The following is an 18,814-nucleotide window of genomic DNA, read 5'->3' on the forward strand; positions in this document are numbered from 1 at the left end:
TGCGCCACCAGGGAAGCCCCAGTTTGTACCTTTTGATTACCTTCATCCAATTACCCCTCCCCCAACTGCCTCTGGTAACCATAAATAATGATCTCTTTTTCTATGAGTTTGTTTGTTTTTAGAAAGAAGTTTCTATCTTGCCTCTCTAAAATAAGTTGAGAATCTTACAGAGTAATTGTTCTGTATTTACCTTTAGCAATTTTTCCAATCTGATAATTCTATCTTCTTTAACCTTACTTTTTTCATATTTACAGTCTCCATTTGGATTCTTATTCAAGTTCACTTTTTGTTTTTATTATATATATATGTATATTTTTAATTGAATTGTAGTTGACTTACAATATTATTTATGTACAATGTAGTGATTCAGTATTTTTATACATTATACACTATACAAAGTTATTACATTATTTTTATTATATCCTGTTCTTGTCTAATTAACTATATTCTTCTTTAAAAATTTCTTTTTTTTAATTTCTTTTTAAAATTTATTTATTTAATTTATATTTATTTTCAGCTACATTGGGTCTTCATTGCTGCACATGAGCTTTATCTAGTTGCGGTGAGCAGGGGCTACTCTTCATTGAAGTGCACGTGCTTCTCATTGCAGTGGCTTCTCTTGTTGCAGAGCATGACCTCTAGGCGCACAGGCTTCAGTAGTTGTGGCAAACGGGCTCAGTAGTTTTGGCTCATGGGCTCTAGAGCACAGAGTCAGTAGCTGTGGTTCATGGGCTTAGTTGCTCCACAGCATGTGGGATCTTCCCGGACCAGGGATCAAACCTGTGTCCCCTGCACTGGCAAGCAGATTCTTAACCACTGCGCCACCAGGGAAGTCCCTAAAATTTCTTTTAACACAATTATTTTAAAGTTTCTTACATATTTCTCAGTTATATGTAGTTTTTTAAAAGTGAATTCTTCCCATTCATACATCTACTAATACTTTTTTATTGACAGGTTGTTTTCTGACATACTTTGTAACTTTTGACTGTGAGCTTATCTTCAGCGGGAGTTGTTTCTATGTAAATTTCAAGGACCCTGAGTTGTGGAAGAAACCCCTTGGAGCCAGTTTTGTGTTTGACTTTGCTGTGGCTTTCACTAGTACAGGACTTATTTTAATTTTATTTTCTCTATTTAGGGTTTCCAAGCTTCTTGGGAAGTGCTAATTTAGACATCACACCTACAAATAGTGCAGGTTTAGAGTGCTGGTATCCTTCTGCCAAGTCTTTGCCTAGATTAGCTGGCTTCTGTACTATCTTCCTCAGACCAAACAGCCTTTTTAGCTCACTGCTATACATAGAGCTTAGAGCCTTGACTCCCAAGCTATATCTGCAACATATGTGTTAGGTTTTTGAACAGTTAATCTAACATTTTTATTTAATTAATACTGGAGGGAGACTTACTGCATTTGCCTTGTTCCCCATATTGACCAAAAATCTTTTTTGGTGATGTAAGAAACTTTTCCAGTTGTTTCTTAAAATATATTTTTGATGACTGATATGGAAGCTAGCACTAGCATATGTTAGAAGTCCAAAACTGTCAAATTTGGAATATGTATTTATGCAAATTTGGAGTCATATTCTGAAACTAGAAATACAGATTCTTATGACACAACAATGACATTTATAAAAACTTACATTTTTTAAGAATCAGGAATGAAGAGAATTCTGTAATATATATGTCTGTATATTTAAAGTAACTTCCATATGCTGTTTCTTAATCATGTGATTTTCTGATAACTTTAATATCTGAACTTTTTCTGTGACATAGCATGGACTTTGTGTCAGGTATGAGATAAATGCAATAGATAAGATTTAGAGAAAAGTAGATGTACTTCAAATGTATGTGAAGAAATTAAATGATACAAGGAAAAGGTAAGAAAGTGAATAATATGTTCTAGGAATGACTCATAATCCACAAACTCAGATATTCAGGGAATGTAGCTTTATTTTGTTTTGTTTTGTTTTGTTTTGTGGTACGTGGGCCTCTCACTGTTGTGGCCTCTCCCGTTGCGGAGCACAGGCTCCGGATGCGCAGGCTCAGCGGCCATGGCTCAAGGGCCCAGCCGCTCCACAGCATATGGGATCTTCCCAGACCGGGGCACGAACCCACGTCCCCTGCATCGGCAGGCAGACTCTCAACCACTGCGCCACCAGGGAAGCCCTGTAGCTTTATTTTTTATTAAAAGTTATTTGTACATATAAGTACACAGTGGATACTTGTTGAATAAATGAATGAATTTAAATTTCTATTTTGAGCCCCCTTTCTATTTGAGGCTAGAAACTAAATCTTAATCGGTCAAGCCTTTCTCCTCTTTTTACCTCTAGGTCTGTGTTCTAAGTTTCTAGAACCTTCCAAGTGTCAGCATGTTGAAGGTGGGGTGGAATTTGGCCTTACTGATACCTACTGAGCTTATACTCAGAAAGACTGAGAAAGAAGGGTATTTATTTTCTTTCTTGTATTGACTAAAAGATCTTTACTGTCTACTTGGTGCCAGATAAATGCCATTCTATGCTGCTCCCATACCATGCTAAACATAAGAGACTTCTGAGACCTCGCTTCCTCCTTAGACTGTATTCTAGAGATTGGAAGTTACAGGTTTCCTGCTATCCAGACCCTAAACCTGATGGTATTTTCTGTCCTATCATCCTCCTTCCAGTTTTAAGCTAAGGTGAACATGTTGTAGAGTACCTTTTTGGAGATCCAATAGGCTCTTGCTTCAATCCCATAAAATCTTTGAGTATAAAGGGATAGGAGGAGTAGGAAAAAGGTCTTCTAAATCTATCATTTATACTCAGAATCCTAGGCTTTTGAAACTCAAATACCAAATATTTAATAATTTAATTCCTTTTTTATCTACATACTGCTGTGTCATCCATTCTTTGAGGCAGTTGAACGTTACCTGTTTCTGCCTGAATGGAGAAGGGTTATGGATAACCAATATTTGGTTATCCAAATTTAATTAATACATAAAAGTTTTTCTGTGATAGAGAAGCAAAAGAAAATTAAGGAGAATGGAATAAGGCAAGAAAAGAGCCCAAGAGGTTCAGTAAAGAAGAGAGAAGACTAATAAAAGACCACTTTGCTCTCTAAAGTAATGTGTGACATGCTGTGGCTTAGAAGTAACTGGATTTAGCGGATCTGGAACTGATTGACGGGTGTAAGGATTGTTGCTGGAGGCTTAAAAATGGCTTTTGATATAGAGCTGTGTTCTTTGTGTTATGGCCCAATGGGACTTCTCACCTGCCTGGAAGTCAGAAGCTAAGATCTTTGACTTCTTTTTTTTTTTTTTTTTTTTTGTGGTACGCGGGCCTCTCACTGTTGTGGCCTCTCCCGTTGCGGAGCACAGGCTCCGGACGCGCAGGCTCAGCGGCCATGGCTCATGGACCCAGCCGCTCCGCGGCATGTGGGATCTTCCCGGACCGGGGCACGAACTCGCGTCCCCTGCATCGGCAGGCGGACTCCCAACCACTGCGCCACCAGGGAAGCCCCTGACTTCTTTTTAAAGTGTTCAAAAGATATAGGGGAATGCAAACCAAAATGAAATTGTGAATTCAGAGATTTTAAGATTTATAAGGAAAAAAAATCAAAATTATTCGTTATGAAACCAGTGTGTCCTCCTCCATTCGAATGAGAATTAGCTTCTGCTGATTTTACTTTCAAAATGCCTTAAATTCTCAACACAACCACTCTGTTTCAGGACCTTGGTACCCCATGCCTTAATTATTGCCTCTTTGTGCCATTTAGCACTCACATTCTTGAAACTATCTCTTCTTCACATTTTTTTTTTCCTTTTTAAAGAATTAGTTCAGAGGACTTAATTGCTTCATATGTTCACCACAACATCCCTAGTGCCTTGTATATCCCTGCTATGGACTGAATTGTATCCCCCCAAAATTCATTCCTCGAAGCTCTAACCCCTTCTGTGACTGTATTTGAAGATAGGGTTTTTAAGAGGTAATTAAGGTTAAATGAAGTCATAAGGGTGGCATCCTAATCTGATAGGGTTGGCTGCCTTATAAGAAAAGGAAGAGAGAGAGATCTCTTTCCACACCCGCAGAGGAAAGGCCATGTGAACACACAATGAGAAGATGGGTGTTTGCAAGTCAGGAAGAGGTTTTTCACCAGAACCCAACCATGCTAGCACCCTGATCTTGGATTCCCAGCCTCCAGAACTGTGAGAAATAAATGACTATTGTTTAAGCTTCCCAGTCTATGGTATTTTGTTATCACAGCCCAAGCAGACTAAGAAAATCCCCAAGGCCTGAAATAATGCTTTGTTCACTCAATAAATATTTGTTGATTGTGGTGGAAATTAGCAATGCTATATTCCATTCAGGAGCATAATGAGACATCTCAGGCTGACATGCCTGTACTGTACTGTAGTAGGCTTTGCTGACCGTGCAGTCTCTGTCACAACTACTTAGTTCTGTTATGGTGGCACAAAAATAGCCATACACAATACATAGACCAATGAGCATGGCTACGTTCCACTGAAATTTTACTTACAAAAAAATACAGATAGCAGGTCGTATTTGTCACGTAGGCTATACTTTGCCCATTCCTGACCAGTAGCAAATGACCCACCTTAGCTCTCAAGGAATATTTCCTACTCCTTATTGGAAAAGCTCTCATCCTGTCAGATTGACAGGTACCTCATCCACAAACTCCATGATTTCCCTAAATTGTCTCCTTGTCTTAAATTTCCTCTCCGCTTATCTCCCTGATTCCTATTTCTATTCTTCCCTCTAAGTTCTGGAATTAGGAAACATAAATAAAACATAATCCATGCCCACAAGTGTCTTAGAAATGTAATAAAGGGGGACATATGTAGATAGTCAATATAGGTATTATGGAAGGTATAAAAAGAGTAGAGTCATAAAGGAAGAGGTGGAATGTTTACAGAGGGTAGAGTAATAAAAGGACAATGATCAGGCCTCACAGAAGAAATGATAAGGTGCAAGATGGAACACTACAAGAAATGAGATAGGGGAAAGTGGGAGGAGGAGCAAGTCTACAGAGAGCAGGGAGGGGGCAGGCCAGCGGGGGGAAAAAGAAGAGAGAAAAAAATTGAAATATAAAAAGCAGATAGATCATCCTATTTATGTAAAATATGTGTGTATGTAGGTTAGAAAAAAGACTAAAAGATCAATATCTACTAACTTGGAGAGACATCCATGGTATGTTGAGAAAAGTGACAGCAGAGTATTTATGTGCACATGTGCTTTTATATTTTGCATGAGCCAAGAGAAAGTATGAAAGGATTCACCACTGTTGACAGGGATGGTTGCATCTGGAAGGTAGGAAGTGGACAGAGTGGAGATGGTTATTTTTCTTAAAAAGGACAGTTTTAAGAGAAGAAATTGGCCAACAGCATTAAATGCTACAGAATTGTCGAGTACAATGAGGACTAAAAATAGGCTTCTGGATTTGGCAATTGGGTCATAGATAGATGACTTTTGGCTAGAGCAGTTTTATTTTAAGTAGGTAGTGGGAAATAATAAGCAGAAATTATATTCTTTTCTTTCCAGGAACTTGCCTCTGAAGGGAATGAGAGAGGTGATTGTAGCTAGATGGAAACACAGCATCCAAGGAGAGGTTTTTCTGTTGTTTCTGATAGGAGAGATTTGTACATGTGTATCTTTAAGGAAGAACATATCAAGAGAGAGAAAAATCTTCATTTTGTTTTTGGGGTTTTGAGGGGATTTTTTAATTGATGTGTAATTTACATGTAACATTATACTAGTTTCCAGTGTATAACATAATGATTCTCTATTTATATGTGTTGTGAAATGATCACCACAAGTCTGGTTAACATCTGGTACCATACACAGTTTTAAAAAAGTTTTTTTTCTTATGATAAAGACTTTTAAGATCTAGTTTCTTAGCAACTTTCCAACATACAATACAGTATTATTAACTATAGTCATCATGCATTATATCCTCATGACTTAATTATTTTATAACTAGAAGTTTATATACCTTTTGACCTCCTTGACCCATTTCTCCCACCCACCCATCTCCCACCTCTGACAACTACCAATCTGTTCTTTGTATCTATGAGCTTGGTTTCTTGTTGTTTAAATTTCATATATAATTATTGTCTTTCTTTGTCTGACTTATTTCACGTAGCATAATGCTCTCAAGGTTCATTCATGTTGTCACAAAGGGCAAGATTTCATTCTTTTTTATGTCTGAATAATATTCCAGTATGTGTCTCTGTGTGTGTGTATGTGTGTATAAATACCACAATTTCTTTATCCATTCATCCATCATTGAACACTTAGGTTTTTTCCATACCTTGGCTGTTGAAAATAATGCTGCAATGAACATAGGGGTGCGCATATCTTTTTGAAATAGTGTTTTCGTTTTCTTCAGACAAATACCCAGAAGTGGACTCTCTGGGTCTTATTGCAGTTCTATTTTTAATTTTTTTTTAACAAGAACATAAAGCTTTTATTCTGAATTAGTCAGTAAAACAAATGAAAAAAAATTAAAACAAAACTTGTGAAAGGTTTTTAAATGATTTATTACTAATATAAACATACATATACTCAAGGCACTTTTAAAAACTTTTAAATTGTAATTTAACCAGAACCTTTGTTAATAACCACTATAAGCAATTAGGCCAACTCTAATGTTCTGGTAACCAACATATTGGGAATTAACAAATAATAAATCTGAAACTGAAGAAATCAAATACATGAAAAAATGACTATTTTAAAGTAAGAGTATAAGAATAGGAGTTACTAAGAAATTATCACCACTGAAGCTTTTCCTTGGAAATATCTTATTTTAAACTTACAGTGAAGACAAACAAGGGGCCAGAATATGTATAGCTACAAAACAAATGCAGTGATGAGTTACAGCAGAAAGAGGGAATGCATTTTGTAATCCACAGGATCAGATTTGCAGCTCTAAGCAATTACCAGTAAATATTTGAGTGTTTTTCCTATTCTATCAACTTTAAATTTAAACTGAGTTACAGCAGTTTCACTTGTATTAATAGTTGGCAAAAGCAAATTAGAAGAAACCTAAATTAGTCTTTTTTTAACTGGACAGGATTTACCTCATTCATTGGAACAAACCCACTTCCCATCCTTAGAGCCTAAAAAATGTGGATATTGGCCTATTTTAATACTTTTCTAGTTCAGACGGAAGTCATATTGTACACAGCCTTTGATTTTAGGAACCAGCACAAAGTAAAAGTCAACTACTCACTGGGATTTAACCCAGTCACAAGCCATTCCAATCTTTCTGTTAATGCAGAATCCGTTCATAAATTGGCCAAATTGTAATTAACTTCTAAAAACTCCTTCGAAAATTATGAGTTTCAATTTTAAATGAAAGAACTTGAACAATTTTCAAAGAATCAAGTATAATTTATAAAAGATAGACCTTTACCAGTTCACATATGTTCCATCATATTTTGTATTGAACAATAGGCTGATTACTTCATTGTGGCATATACTTCAGAACCTAATTTTTCACACGGGCTCACTGACAATCCAACCACTTTAAGGAATTTATCAGTTAATCTACAGGCCATACATGGCTGGCAGGTATAGCCAGGTCACACAGCAAGTTTAAATATTCCAACCTCAATCACAAGAAACAATCAGAGGGGAAAATGACACATGATTGCAATATACTAAGGCAGCAGATAAGTCATTCTTCACCTAGGTCAGCAGCTTCCAATAAAATCGTGTGCACAAATTTAATGAATGAGTCTGCTCTAGTTTAACTATGAACATGCCCCTGCATTAGAAAGGGAGATAAGAATTGTGCTTGCAATTCTAGCTGATGAATTCATTAGATTTTTATAAGGCAAATAATGTAGAAAGTTAGAATAGAATTTCTAAAACCATTTATCCTGTGATGTTGTAAAATCAAAGTACTACTTTATTAAATGAGTTATTTTATACAATATGAACATCAATATAATTACAATTATAAAAAAAAATTTTATAACAAGGATGGACTGATTTTCAGATTTCCAAATCAGAGTCAACGGTACATTTGCACAGAATTGTCTTTGCATGAAGCCCAAAAGGGAACAGCATAAAAATGAGTGTTTCTGTAGCCCCTTTATTTTTGCTGATCAACAGTTTGTTAGAAAAGCAGCTGCAGGTTTGTTACCTAAGGTCTGAGACAGAAGAAGAGTCAAAGGTGTCACAACTTCCCCTGTAAACAATTTTATGCCTGAACATCAGCTAATTCTGGAGGAAGTGGAGTCTTAGGATGCTTGCTCTCAAAGTGCTGCTTGAAGGTCTTAGGGTCTGGCATTTGTGTCTTACAGACAGTGCAGATACATATTAAGGCAGCTTTGGCAGCAGGCTTTTGGTCATGTCCTTGTTTCTTCTTTTGTCCAGCTTTTTGGCATTTTTCTGCTGAGACTGAATCTTCTGCTGTCCACGAGCCATATCTGGGCCGGGACAGTCTTGCATCAGAGAAACCGCGCAGCGCAAGAGGGCCAGGGGAGGTGGCAGGAGGGAGAGTTATTTTTAATTTTTTGAGGAACCTCCATACTGTTTTCCATAATTACTGCACCAATTTATATTCCCCCCAACAGTGCACAGGGTTCCCTTTAATCCATATCCTCACTAACACTTGTTATTTGTTGTCTTTTGGATAATAGCCATTCTGACAGGTATGAGGTGATATCTCATTGTGGTTTTGATTTGCATTTCCCTGATCATTAATGATGTTGAGCATCTTTTCATGTACTTGTTGTTCATCTGCATGTCTTCTTTGGAAAAATATCTATCAGATCCTCTGTCCATTTCTTAATTGGATTGTTTGGGGTTTTTTGCTATTGGGTTTTGTGAATTCTTTATATATTTTGGATATAATCCCCTTATCAGATGTATGATTTGCAAATATTGTCTACCATTCAGTGGGTTGCCTTTTCATTTTGTTGATGATTTTCCTTGCAGTGCAGAAGATTTTTAGTTTGATGTATTAATTTTGTTTTTTATTTTTAAATTTAAAGGAGTGCTAATACATAGGAAAAAAACACTAGGAAGAGAAACATATATAATCTTAGTGATTTTTTTTTTTTTTTTTTTTGCGGTACACGGGCCTCTCACTGATGTGACCTCTCCCGTTGCGGAGCACAGGCTCTGGACACGCAGGCTCAGCGGCCATGGCTCACGGGCCCAACCGCTCCACGGCATGTGGGATCCTCCCAGACTGTGCCACCAGGGAAGCCCCTTAGTGATTATTTTTGAGAAACCAATTTGACCATCAATTTAATCAATGAAGACTTTGTGGAGAGGTGGGAAGATTTTCAAATGAAAGACATATATCTGATTTGAAATTAGATACCAATTTTAGAAATATTAAAATGTTGAGAAAAACCAAATCACAATCAAAGACATATGTAGTCAGACTTTTGCTCTGCAATCCTACTTGATGTAAACATAGGTAATATAGATCATTGCTTGTCCCAGCTTTGCCCAGCTCAGCCTCACGTTGCATCTGAACCAATCCTTCCTAAGCTTGTTACCTTATGAGGTACCAGAGGATGGGTCAAAACCTGTCTTGCTACCAAGTATAGCCTGTGCCTTCTGTTGAGCTGGCCACCTTTAGACTTCCTGATTTCCACTACTGTTTCAGCTTGGACTGGAGCTCTGATTTACATAATTCATGCCTTAGTAACTTTATAGCCATCTTTTGTCTCTTTCCTCTGGGTGTCAGACCCTTTCACCTTTCCCGTACCATGTCTAGAGGCTTACATCAAACACAGAATTCCAGGGCTTCCCTGGTGGCATAGTGGTTAAGATCTGCCTGCCAATGCAGGGGTCATGGGTTCAAGCCCTGGTCTGGGAAGATCTCACATGCTGTGGAGCAACTAAGCCTGTATGCCACAACTACTGAGCCCTGTGCTCTAGAGCCCACGAGCCACAACTACTGAGCCTTCGTGCCACAACTGCTGAAGCCCATGCGTGTAGAGCCTGCACTCCACAACAAGAGAAGCCACTGCAATGAGAAGCCCATGCACTGCAACGAAAAGTAGTGCCAGCTTGCCGCAGCTACAGAAAGCCCGCGCACAGCAATGAAGACCCAATGCAGCCAAAGATAAACAAATAAAATTTTAAAAAAACAAAAATCACAGAATTCCTGAAATGTCATAACTTTCATTACTGCCATGGAAGCTTTGCTACCCTGTTTTTCATACCTTGCCCTTTGAATATTGATGCCAGCACAGATTAAAGGCATTATTACCCTGGGTGCTGTGATTTGGATCACTAGCCACCCTCCTTTGGGGATGTTCTACAATTGAAATCCTGTCCCACTTGCATCTCCAGCTGAGTAAAGGATTATACCCCACCTCACAGCCAGCCCCCAGGAAACAAAATAAAATTTAAGCATTGTTTTTATGAATAATATCCACGATATTTGTTTCAAACATTTAAAATGGTACAGAGGCTCTGGCTTCGGAGGTCAGACCCCAGGGAGAGGACTGAGGTTGGCTACGTGAACACAGCTTGAAAGGGGCTACTGCACCACAGCTAGCTGGGAGGGAGTCCGAGAAAAAGTCGACCTAAGAGGCAAGGGACCATTGTTGCAGGGTGCGTGAGGAGAGGGGATTCAGAGCACCACCTAAACGAGTTCCAGAGACAGACGCGAGCTGCGGCTGTTAGCATGGACACCAGAGACAGGTATGAAACACTAAGTCTACTGCTGCTGCAGCCACAAAGAAGCCTGTGTGCAAGTACAGGTCCCTATCCATACCCCCGCTCCTGGGAGCTAGTGCAGCCCACCACTCCCAGGGTCCTGTGATCCAGGGACAACTTCCCGGGAAGAACACACGGTGCACCTAAGGCTGTTGCAATGACACACCTGCCTCTGCCACTGCAGGCTCTCCCCGCATTCCATACCCCTCCATCACCCCAGCCTCACTGAGCCAGAGCCCCCAAATCAGCTGCTCCTTTAACCCCATACCTCTGGTAACCTACACACAGAGGTGGGGCCAAATCCAGAGCAGAACCAACCCCAGGAGCTGTGTGAACAAAGAAGAGAAAAGGAAATCTCTCCCAGCAGGCTCAGGAGCAGCGGATTTAATCTCCATAATCAATTTGATGTACACTGCATCTGCGGAATACCTGAATAGACAATGAATCATCCGAAAATAGGGGTAGTGGACCTTGGGAGCAATGATATATATATTGTTTTCCTTTTTCTCTTTTTCTGAGTGTGTATGTGTATGAGTCTTTGTGTGATTTTGTCTGTATAGCTTTGCTTTTAGCATTTGTCCTAGAGTTCTGTCTCTCCAATTTTTTGTTGTTTACTTTTGTTTTTAGTATAGTTTTTAGTGCTTGTTATCATTGCTGGATTTGTTTTTTGGTCTGGTTGCTACTTTTTTTTAATTTACATTTTAGGTTTTTTATTTTTAATAATTTTTATTTTAATAACTTTTATTTTATTGCTGTCTTTCTCTTTTTCTCCCTTTTCTTCTGATCCCTGTGGCTGGAAGGGTCTTGGTGCTCTGGCCAGGTGTTAGGCCTGTGCCTCTGAGGTGGGAGAGCCGAGTTCAGGACATTGGCCCACCAGAGACTTGCCAGCTCCATGTAATAGCAAACAGCAAAAGCTCTCCCAGAGATCTCCATCTCAACACTAAAACCAAGCTCCACTCAACAACCAGCAAGCTACAGTGCTGGACACTCTATTCCAAACAACTAGCAAGACAGGAACACAACCCCACCCATTAGCAGAGAGGCTGCCTAAAATCATAATAAGGTCACAGACACCCCAAAACGCACCACTGGATGCAGTCCTACCCAACAGAAAGACAAGCTCCCGCCTCATCCACGAGAACACAGGCACTAGTCCCCTCCACCAGGAAGCCTACACAACCCACTAAATGAACCTTAGCCACTGGGGGCAGACACCAAAAACAACGGGAAATATGACCCTGCAGCCTGTGAAAAGGAGACTCCAAACACAGTAAGTTAAGCAAAATGAGAAGACAGAGAAACACAGCAGATGAAGGAGGAAGGTAGAAACCCACCAGACCAAACAAATGAAGAGGAAATAGGCAGTCTACCTGAAAAACAATTCAGAATAATGATAGTAAAGATGGTCCAAAATCTTGGAAATAGAACGGAGAAAACACAAGAAACGTTTAACAAGGACGTAGAAGAACTAAAGTGCAAACAAACAATGTTGAGCAACACAATAAATGAAATAGAAAACTCTGTAGAAGGAATCAACAGCAGAATAACTGAGGCAGAAGAACGGATAAGTGACCTGGAAGATAAAATAGTGGAAATAACTACTACAGAGCAGAATAAAGAAAAAAGAATGAAAAGAATTAAGGTCAGGGGCTTCCCTGGTGGCACAGTGGTTGAGAGTCTGCCTGCCAATGCAGGGGACACGGGTTTGTGCCCTGGTCCGGGAAGATTCCACATGCCGCGGAGCGGCTGGGCCCATGAGCCATGGCCGCTGAGCCTGCGCATCCGGAGCCTGTGCTCCACAATGGAAGAGGCCACAACAGTGAGAGGCCCGCATACCGCAAAAAAAGAAAAAAGAATTAAGGACGGTCTCAGAGACCTCTGGGACAACATTGAGCGCACCAACATTCGAATTAAAGGGGTCCCAGAAGAAGAAGAGAAAAAGAAAGGGACTGAGAAAATATTTGAAGATATTAAAGTTGAAAACTTCCCTAATATGGTAAAGGAAATAGTTAATCAAGTCCAGAAAACGCAGAGAGTCCCATGCAGGATAAGTCCAAGGAAAAACATGCCTAGACACATATTAATCAAACTATCAAAAATTAAATACAAAGAAAAACTATTAAAAACAGCAAGGGAAAAACAACAAATAACATACAAGGGAATCCCCATAAGGTTAACAGCTTTTCTTTCAGAAGAAAATGAAAGCCAGAAGGGAGTAGCAGGACATATTGAAAGTGATGAAAGTGAAAAACCTACACCAAGATTACTGTACCCAGCAAGGATCTCATTCAGATTCGATGGAGAAATTAAAACCTTTACAGAGAAGCAAAAGCTAAGACAGTTCAGCACTACCAAATGAGCTTTACAGCAAATGCTAAAGGAAATTCTATAGGCAGGAAACACAAGAGAAGGAAAAGATCTACAATAAGAAGCCCAAAACAGGTAACAAAATGGTAATAGGAACATACATATCGATAATTACCTTAAATGTAAATGGAATAAACGCTGCAACCAAAAGACATAGACTGGCTGAATGGAGACAAAAACAAGACCCATACATATGCTGTCTACAATAGACCCACTTCAGACCTAGGGACACATACAGACTGAAAGTGAGGGGATGGAAAAAGATATTCCATGCAAAAGGAAATCAAAAGAAAGCTGGACTGGCAATTCTCATATCAGAAAAAATAGACTTTAACACAAAGGCTATTACAAGAAACAAAGAAGGACACTACCTAATGATCAAGGGATCAGTCCAAGAAGAAGATATAACAATTGTAAATATTTATGCACCCAACATAGGAGCACCTCAATACATAGGGCAAATGCTAACAGCCATAAAAGGGGAAATCGATACTAACACAATCATAGTAGGGGATTTAAACACCCCACTTCCACCAATAGACACATCATCCAAAATGAAAATAAATAAACACAAGCTTTAAATGATACATTAAACAAGATGGACTTAATTGATATTTACAGGACATTCTATCCAAAAACAACAGAATACACTTTCTTCTTTTTTTTTTTAACATCTTTATTGGGGTATAATTGCTTTACAATAGTGACCCACTTTCTTCTTAAGTGCTCATGGAACATTCTCCAGTATAGATCATATCCTGGGTCACAAATCAAGCCTTGATAAATTTAGGAAAATTGAAATGGTATCAAGTATCTTTTTGGACCACAACACTATGAGACTAGACATCAATTATAGGTAAAAAATCTGTAAAACATACAAACACATGGAGACTAAACAGTACACTACTTAATAACAAAGAGATCACTGAAGAAATCAAAGAGGAAATTGAAAACTACCTAGAAACAAAGGACAGTGAAAACATGACAACCCAAAACCTATGCGATGGAGCAAAAGCAGTACTAAGAGGGAAATTTATAGCAATACAACCCTACCTCAAGAAACAAGTAACATCTCAAATAAAAAACCTAACATTACACCTAAAGCAGTTAGAGAAATAAGAAGAAAAAACCCGAAAGTGAGCAGGAGGAAATAAATCATAAAGATCAGATCAGAAATAAATGAAAAATAAATGAAGGAAACAATAGCAAAGATCAATAAAACTAAAAGCTGTTTCTTTGGGAAGATAAACAAAATTGAAAACCATTTAGCAACAGCAATCAGAGAAGAAAAAGAAATAAAAGGAATCCAAATTGGAAAAGAAGAAGTAAAGCTGTCACTGTTTGCAGATCACATGATACTATACACAGAGAATCCTAAAGATGCTACCAGAAAACTACCAGAGCTAATCAATGAATTTGGTAAAGTAGCAGGATACAAAATTAATGCACAGAAATCTCTGGCATTCCTATATACTAATCATGAAAAATCTGAAAGTGAAATTACAAAAACACTCCCATTTACCATTGCAACAAAAGGAATAAAATATCTAGGAATAAACCTACCTAAGTAGACAAAAAACCTGTATGCAGAAAGTTATAAAACACTGATGAAAGAAATTAAAGATGATACAAATAGATGGAGAGGTATATACCATGTTCTTGGATTGGAAGAATCAACATTGTGAAAATGACTCTACTACCCAAAGCAATCTACAGATTCAATGCAATCCCTAAAAGAGTCATGTACCAAAATGTTCATTGCAGCTCTGTTTACAATAGCCAGGACATGGAAGCAACCCAGATGTCCATCAGCAGATGAATGGATAAGGAAGATGTGGCATGTATATACAATGGAATATTACTCAGCCATAAAAAGAAATGAAATTGAGTTATTTGTAGTGAGGTGGATGGACCTGGAGTCTGTCATACAGACTGAAGTAACTCAGAAAGAGAAGAACAAATACCTTATGCTAACACATATATATGGAACCTAAGGATAAAAAAAAAAGGTCATGAAGAGCCTAGGGGCAAGACAGGAATAAAGACACAGACCTACTACAGAGTGGACTTGAGGATATGGGGAGGCGGAAGGGTAAGCTGTGACAAAGTGAGAGAGTGGCATGGACATATATACACTACCAAACGTAAAATAGATAGTGGGAAGCAGCCGCATAGCACAGGGAGCTCAGCTCCGTGCTTTGTGACCACCTAGCGGGGTGGGATAGGGAGGGTGGGAGGGAGGGAGATGCAAGAGGGAAGAGATATGGGAACATATGTATATGTATAACTGATTCACTTTGTTATAAAGCGGAAACCATTCTAAAGCAATTATACTGCAATGAAGTTATTTAAAAGAAAAAAAAACCTCTCCAGAAAGTGGGCATAGAGGGAACATACCTCAATATAATAAAAACTGTATATGATTAATTTATATTTTTTATTGCTTAGTAGTATTCCATTATATGAATGTACTAAAGTATGTTTATTTGTGCCTCCAGAAATCCTCTAAGCCTCACTTGTCTGGGCCTTTGGTCCCTTGTTCTGGCCTAGCTACCACCTCAGAGAACAATTCAGCTGGGCTCTGCCCAGCAACGCCTCTAGCAGGCAGATTAATAGGAATTGCCTTTTAGGGCTTGTTTATTACCACTGAAGCATGAGATGCAGTGAGATCCACCTGGTTCTAGTGTGTGTGTAACCTGGATGTGAGGAGGTGTTAATGCTCCCTAGGGCAAATGTTGAACCAATAGGAGGTGGGCACCAGCAGATAAATTCTTCTCTCTTTTTCCCCCAACAGGCTACATGCATGTGGGCTGTAATAGTTCATAGACCCTTTCTGAAGACTGTACTTGATACCAATTAAATTTCTACTCATAAATTCATCTCCTTATGTTTGCTCTTCCTTTTTCCCTCTTTTTTTTTTTTCACACCTCTGCACTCCCTAATAAAATAGTGTCATATAAACTTTTGCCTCAGGATCTGCATCCTGGAGAACTCCAGCTAATGCATCCAAATGTAGACATTTAGGTTATTTTTAGTCATCTTTCTTGTGTTCACTTTTAGTGTTTCTCTAGGGTCCTACCAGTATGACAAGTATGTTTTTCTCCTTTACCAGTCTTAACATTCTCCAAGTTTACTCATATTTACTGAGCATCTTCTATATGCCAAGCATTCTCCTTAGTAATAAGAATATAATGGTTAAACATAATATTCATGATTCCTACTTGATGGGAAGAAGTTTATATAGAAATGGTATGAGAGCTCTTGATTAGCCATTTCTACTAACTCTATTACCACACTTCCTTTGCTTTATTCTGCCAATAGCAGAAATACAAGTATTTTCAGAAACATGAATATTGGTGTATTTGTAAAATTCTTAGATTCAAAACCCTTTTTTCCTAATGTGGCCACAAGAAATATCAGACTACCGTGACGGGGACTTGAAAATGGACAGTAAACATCTTATAGGGAAGATCTGGAGAGCACTTAGTTTCACACAAAGTACAGTTTCTCAAGTAGGGCTACTGACATATCAGGATTGGCCTCCTGATACTCATCCCATATCATTTCCCCCACTGTTTTGTTCCTTAATTTTAAAAATAGACAATGGGTAGTGGGAAAAAGGTTTATAGGTCAAAATATGGTATCATTGAGTATGGCTGTCATGGATATATTCTTAAAGATGTTTAATTTAATGTTAGTAGCTTTAGGTAGTTGAGTGTTACAAATTTCATTAACTTAAGGCTAAAATTCTATCCAGGTGGTAAAAGAGAAGTTTTCAATCCAGGCAGTGGTCACGTTTTTTAAGGTGTCTGTGAATCCCCTGATACTTATGTGAAATAACATATATAGAAAGTATGTCAATTTTTCTGGGGGGGAGAGCCATAGCTTTCATAAGAATCTCAGAAGGACCCGGGGGGTGAAAAAAACAAGGGAGAACATTAAAAATCAATGAATTAAACATGCTACTGCATGTATAATATCAATGTTGCAATGTTTTTGCAATCAGTGCTCTCCTGTCCCAGGCTTGTGGAGAAATATATAATTAGAGATGCTGCCACCCTCCTCCCAAGATCTATACTATCTGCTTGCCCACAGGAGGTAGCATCTTCTGTACTTCTCTTGAAATGGAGGTTTGACTACGTATGGGAAAGCTCTTTCTACAATTTGTGGAATTCTCACATACCACCTGTTTGGTTTTTCAGTAGGAAAAGGGTGACTTTTCTAACTATATCTTGTAAATTTATACAAAGATATCCTATCTTTATACATGATGGCAAAATGTAGCCATATGTTATGAAGATAATAATACGTATATAAAAGATATACATTAGAAGTACATTTCAGTCAATAACAACTTTATTGAAGTAATAGTTCAAGAAATAGAGATAATAGTTTGAAACAATTAAAAATAAAATGATAAATTTAAATAATTGTATTTATTACTCTCATCAGATGGTTCAGGCACATATATGTTATTCTTTTAATATTTTCTACACTGGTTGAGATGACTTAGGTTCTTTTTTAAGTTTGCACTTTATTTTATTTATTTTTTATACAGCAGGTTCTTATTAGTTATCTATTTTATACATATTAGTGTATACATGTCAATTACAATCTCCCAATTCATCACACCACCACCCCCAGTCCCCGAACGTTCCCCTCTTGGTGTCCATACGTTTGTTCTTTACGTCTGTGTCTATTTCTCCCTTGCAAACCAGTTCATCTTTACCATTTATCTAGATTCCACATATATACGTTAATATAAAATATTCGTTTTTCTCTTTCTGACTTACTTCACTCTGTATAACAGTCTCTAGATGCATCCACGTCTCTACAAATGACCCAATTTTGTCCCTTTTTATGGCTGAGTAATATTCTATTGTATGTATGTATGACATCTTCTTTATCTGTTCGTCTGTCAATGGGCATTTAGGTTGCTTCCATGACCTGGCTATTGTACATAGTGCTGCAATGAACATTGGGGTGCCTGTGTCTTTTTGAATTATGGTTTTCTCTGGGTATATGCCCAGTAGTGGGATTGCTGGGTCAAATGGTAATTCTATTTATAGTTTTTTAAGGAACCTCCATACTGTTCTCCACAGTGGCTGGATCAATTTACATTCCTACCAACAGTGCAAGAGAATACCTTTTTCTCTCTACCCTCTCCAACATCCGTTGTTTGTAGATTTTCTGATGATGCCTATTCTAACTGGTATGAGGTGATACCTCATTGTACTTTTGATTTACATTTCTCTAATAATTAGTGATGTTGAACAGCTTTTAATGTGCCTCTTGGCCATGTATGTCTTCTTGAAGAAATGTCTAATTAGGTCTTCTCCCCACTTTTGTATTGGGTTCTTTGTTTTTTTAATATTGAGCTGCATGAGCTGTTTATATATTTTGAATATTAATCCTTTGTCCGTTGGTTCGTTTGCACAATATTTTCTCCCATTCTGAGGGTAGTCTTTTCGTCTTGTTTAAAGTTTCCTTTGCTGTCCAAAAGCTTTTAAGTTTCACTAGGTCCCATTTGTTTATTTTGGGTTTTATTTCCATTACTCTAGGAGGTGGGTCAAAAAATATCTTACTGTGATTTATGTCATAGAGTGTTCTGCCTGTGTTTTCCTCTAAGAGTTTTAGAGTGTCTGGCCTTACATTTAGTTATTTAATCCATTTTGAGTTTATTTTTGTGTAATACCTTAGGGAGTGTTCTAATTTCATACTTTTATATGCAGCTGCCCAGTTTTCCCAGCACCACTTATTGAAGAGGCTGT

The 18,814-nt window shown here is 38.1% G+C and overlaps 1 protein-coding gene and 1 pseudogene across 1 annotated transcript in view; one reads left to right on the plus strand and one right to left on the minus strand.

The window, feature by feature from the left end:
• Positions 1-18,814, plus strand: part of RNF180 (ring finger protein 180) — a 251,854-nt gene that overhangs the window by 131,756 nt on the left and 101,284 nt on the right. The window lies entirely within an intron of this gene.
• LOC112407998 (zinc finger protein 706 pseudogene) lies at positions 8,173-8,420 on the minus strand (annotated as a pseudogene).

The sequence above is a fragment of the Neophocaena asiaeorientalis genome, unplaced genomic scaffold (genome assembly GCF_003031525.2).
Source record: "Neophocaena asiaeorientalis asiaeorientalis breed wild unplaced genomic scaffold, Neophocaena_asiaeorientalis_V1.1 scaffold38, whole genome shotgun sequence".
Classification (NCBI taxonomy): Eukaryota; Metazoa; Chordata; class Mammalia; order Artiodactyla; family Phocoenidae; genus Neophocaena; species Neophocaena asiaeorientalis.